The sequence below is a fragment of the Podarcis bocagei genome (genome assembly GCF_964188305.1).
Source record: "Podarcis bocagei genome assembly, chromosome: 8".
Taxonomy (NCBI): domain Eukaryota; kingdom Metazoa; phylum Chordata; class Lepidosauria; order Squamata; family Lacertidae; genus Podarcis; species Podarcis bocagei.
This window is the reverse complement of record NC_138133.1, coordinates 86,948,075-86,953,105: the sequence shown is the minus strand read 5'-3', so window position 1 is coordinate 86,953,105 and position 5,031 is coordinate 86,948,075. Positions and strand designations below refer to the sequence as shown.

The 5,031-nt window shown below is 44.1% G+C and overlaps 1 long non-coding RNA gene across 1 annotated transcript; it reads right to left on the bottom strand.

The window, feature by feature from the left end:
- Nucleotides 1-529: 529 nt before the first annotated feature.
- LOC308593227 lies at nucleotides 530-4,620 on the bottom strand. Its single transcript, XR_014010869.1, has 2 exons — nucleotides 3,284-4,620; nucleotides 530-3,202 (listed from the first exon to the last, which is right to left on the bottom strand). It is a non-coding gene; the product is annotated as an uncharacterized lncRNA (long non-coding RNA).
- Nucleotides 4,621-5,031: the final 411 nt, after the last annotated feature.

Sequence of the window (5,031 nt, the reverse complement as noted above, 5' to 3'; positions counted from 1 at the left end):
ACTCGGTCTGATTTGTGCCATCTTTAAAGGCGGCTTTCGGTACCCAGTTTAAGGCACTCTCTGGTGCTGTGGAGGGAGGGGGCAGTGAAGCTGTTAGGCTGCAAAGCCAAAGCTTGACCCATCCCTCCACCCCAAAACAGAGCATGATAACTAAAACCCAGCAGGGTATTTCTTCTTTGCAGCTCAATTTGGGGAGCTCACCTGGGCACCAGGCATTCTTCTGGTTCCACCTTTTCGCCATTCAGTCGCAGGAAAGCTTTTTTCTTTATTTTAAAAATGAAAAGCGGTTGGGCCTGGTTAAGGATGAATTAAAACGGAACGGGTTTGGGCCTCGTTCTGCTGCTGTTTTCACTGTACATTGAAACATGGTGTTCCCTGCCCTTGCCCTTTCCTTCTGCCTGCTAGCAGGATGCAATCAGCTCTGACTTAGATCCATCCGTTCCTTCTTACACAACCCGAAATCTTGCATGACTCCCCGCGTAAGCACATGTAGCAACTTTTGAGTACCTGAAGTGTCTTTTTGTGGGCCGGGGGGGAGTGATTTGGTTTTTATTCATTTGCGGCTACCCCTTGTCTCCCCCCCCCCCCCGTTAATAGGCCAAATAAATGTAACAAGACACAAAAAATATTGCACAGAAATGGGGGAAAGTGTGACTTGGGAAGAAAAAAAGAAAAGGGTACCAAATTTCACCTGTGTGTGTCTTTTCCTAACTATGGATTCTTAAACGTGCAGGTTTTGTCATTTAAACAGCCAAGCTACAAGGTTTTTAAGACTGCAATGAGGGAGGAATGCCATTTGCAAAACGGAACAAAAAGAAGCAGATATTATCTACCCAGAGTTCTGTGGTTCATGTTGCTCCCATAATAAAAAGTTTTACTGAGGATGTATCTTCTGCTGAAACACTTGTTTATGCCCCCATTTTATTTTATTTTATTGAGGAAGGGTCTCGGAGACACCCACATGAATTCCAGGAGCATAGAGTTCTTACATGTACAACTTCCTTGTGGCAATTAAATTCAGAGGGGGAAATGGTTTGGCTTTAATTCAAGAGTCAGGTGACACTTGGACCTTAGATGGGATGAATTCTTCCTTTCAGCAACTTCTGACAGGTAGGCTAGCCCTAAGGTGCTGGTTTTGTTTTTTCAAGTTGCCGGAATAATTCCTGGGTGCAGAAAACATGCTGTGCAAATTCTCTGTGCGTGTTCAAGGTGGTCTTTGCTAGAAGCTGTGAAGATGCTTCTGCACAGTTTGTAGACCAGGCCACCTTTGATCAAGGGCGTTTTTATGATCCGTTTCCAGAGAGCAAAGACTAAATCCACTGCCTGAGGGCTCTTTTGGAAAAAAACAAACAGTTGCCTAAGAGGGAGAATTCCACCCACTGCAACTTCTCACTATACAGAGCTGTGGAACAAGCAAAAGTTGCTGGAATTCCTTCTAAACACATCTCTCTTAAGATTCAGTAAATTTCTCTCCACGTGCACCTAAAAGCTCTGGTGCAATAATTTGAGGGATCATCCTGGAGTTACAAAATGATACCTGATAGGTCTTGCAGGCACCCTCGTCTGATGTGTAAGAGAACAGGACATGCATACCATGCTGCTTTCTGATAAACAGAAGGGGTGGTGTAGAGGTTATGCATTTTCCAGATAATTGCCAGTAAATTAACTTCCTATGAAAAGCGCCCAGGTAAATAAAACTGGGGGGGGGGGGAGAGAATTACAATGTAAACTCCTTTTCTTCTTCAGGTCACAAAATAGCTTACTTCATTGATCAAGTGTCAAGCGTCTAATTTCATAAAATTAGAACCCAGAAAATCTCAGCTCTGTCTGGCTTGGTCATCACCCGAGTTAGTATTGACTTTTAGTTCTGTTTTGTTTTTAAATTTGATAGAAGCCTAACCTCCTCCTGGATAATACAATTTGATCATCTGATCTTTCCTACGCTATGTACTTTGTTGTTGTTGTTGAATTTCTGCTGCAACATGGACCTGAAACCTTCTTGGTAGCCAAATGGCCAGCTTGAATACTAAAATAAAATAAAATAAATGCCTCCCCTAGTGAAAAGCTGCATATAGGCATCTCTTAATGAAAAAAAAATATAAGTAAATATATATATTTAGTTCCATTGTGAACTGGCCATATGACAACTTCTTGTTTATCAACTTATTAAGTTGGGGCAGTATAGTAGCTCTTGCTGAGTTTAGCAATGTTTATAAGTGTGTGTTAAACACATAAATGTTTCGAGTTTAACGAGGAAAAAGGGATAAATAAGAAATGTGACCGATGAATGTGTCTGAGTGGATTAGATGGCAGAATGTTCTGGGATTTAATTTTGACACAGAGCTTTCTTTTTCTGGTTTTCAAGGTAAAGACTTGTTGCATGTGAAACAGTTTAACTGTTCTGCACTTTTGGTCTCTTTGTAATTTTCCCCCACACCCACCCATTTATGGATAGAAATGGCTGAATGTAGAGTTTAAAAGAGAAAACAAACCACTATTTCACATTTACATGTGTTCAATCCATTGTTCTACAGTTCAATCTTAATAAACATTTCAATATGAGCCATGGATCTGGGTTTTTGTGTTCGTGGAGAATGGGAAATAAGTCAGTCCTGCTTTTACATAAATCTAAATAATTGGGTGCACATAGAATTTAAGAGAGCCAGCCCATTCTAGCCTTAGTTCCTCTCCAAATCTGTCCGCTAATGTTTCGGTCCCTCTTCCTTGTCTTCTGATACGCAGCCCCTCAGTAATAAGAAGATGGCGGGACACCTGGCTTACTAGCGGTACATGCGGGAAAGATCTCGGGGTCTTAATAGTCCACAAGCTGAACATGAGTCCACAGTGTGATGCAGCAGCAAAAAAAGCTAATGCTATTCTAGGCTGCATCAACAGAAGTCTAGTGTCCAGAGCAAGGGAAGTAATAGTCCTGCTCTATTCTGCCTTGGTTGGACCACACTTGGAATATTGTGTCCAGTTCTGGGTGCCACAAATTAAGAAGGATACTGACAAGCTGGAAGACGTGCAGAGGAGGGCAACCGAGATGATCAAGGGTCTGGAAACCAAGCCTTATGAGGAGCAGTTGAAGGAGCTGGGCATGTTTAGCCTGGAAAAGAGGAGAGTGAGAGGAGATATGAAAGCCATCTTCAAATATCTGAAGGGCTGTCACATGGAAGAGGGAACAAGCTTGTTTTCTCCTGCTCTGGAAGGCAGGACTTGAACCCATGGATTCGAGTTAACAAGAAAGGAGATTCTGACAGTAAGAGCTGTTCGACAGTGGAACCTCAGGAGGTGGTGGTCTCTCCTTCCTTGGAGGTTTTTAAGCAGAGGATGGATGGCCATCTGTCATGGATGCTTTAGCTGAGATTCCTGCACTGCAGGGGGTTGGACTAGATGACCCTGGGGTCCCTATTCCAGGATTCTAGGTTCCTAGGCCTGGCATGAAATGTTACTGCACCTTTGTACAAACTAAGGCCGCAGTAATGCTCTCTCTTTCCACACTTCCTCCCACTACCCCTGGGAAGTGGAAGGTGGTTTCAGACATTACACAAGGAGCTTGGAATAATAATAATAATATTTATACATACATACATACACACATGGTTTCCCCAGCCACTCTGGGTGGCTTCCAACAGAATATTAAAAAACAGTAACCTATTAAACATTAAAAGCTTCCCTAAACAGAGTGTGCACTGTTCCTTTGCAGGTTCATTCCACCCCCACGTCCTCCCTGCTTCCATCTAAAGTCCAAAGTCATCCCTCTTCTTGCTGCGCAGCTGACTCTCCCAGCCTTTGAAACTGTAGACGCAAAACAAAAGGACAGACAGGCATGTCCACAGCACTGAAAACTCACACCACCAAGGAGCAGGAAAGCAGCCTGTCTGGTACTCAAGCTGTTTGTGGCTGCTTGTGTGTGGCAGCAGCCCAATAACTCCTCCCTCCCTTCTCACTAGCTACACCATTTGACATTTGTCTGTGCCAAGTGAGCAGTTACAATGCTCACATATACAAAATGCTGGCGTGAAAGCGGCGAGCTCTACTCTGTTGACATCCCAAGGCATCTTGGTGCCTGGGCTCACTGGGCAAGACTCGCCACCTCTGGGCCTACAGCAGACAAACGGCGCTGACGACTTCAAAAAAGTCGAGTTCAACGAGACAAGACTCCCAGGGAATTATGGTTAACAAAGTCTCAGAAACAAGTCTTTTAATCTGCATCAACCAGCTGTTAACAAATTAGAAGCCCCCAGCATACAGACTATGCCGATAGCTTTAATTTGATTTTTGTATTCCAGGTTGATGCACGCACACCCCACTCGGCCAAATGATCTCCAAGGCTGCATACAAAACCCTCGAGCAATGCAGAAGGGGTGGGGAAAACCCTACCTAGTGCCCCCTTGATATTGCAGCCCTTCCCTTCAGTTCTGTGATCCAGGACAACAGCCGGGCAGAGCACAGCATTCATACCATTTGAGAAAAGATTATCGTCATGATACATATTTACACATTGCCTCTCTGACAGGAACACAAGGTGGCTTACAGATTAAAGAAAAAGAGCAGCTAAAGAGCAGTCTCTCTTGGTCAGCCCCGCAGAGGACCTTAAGGTCCATGAATAATCATAGTTTAGAGGTCCCGGGCCCTAAAGAAGTCATATTATCCTCCACCAGGGCCAGGGCCTTCTTAGTGATGGCTCCGACCTGGTGGAATGCTCCGTCCCATGAGACCAGGGCCCTGCAGGATTTAAACTCCTTCCGCAGGGCCTGTAAGACAGAGCTATTCTGCCTGGCCTTTAATTTGAATTCAGCCTGATCTTTTATTCCCCTTCCTTCCCTCCCCCTTCCCTTTTATGAAGATTGCCTGCTCTGGGATCCCACAGCTAATTCTCCCCTGGTCTCCTCGCTGGCACAAGTAGGACTAATTTAGCCAGCTAGCCCTGGTGACCATCTAATGTTTATTGGATGGATTTTCCCCCTAAATTGATTTTTGAATTCTGAATTTATTGCTAATCACATTTTATACTGTATTTTATGCTGT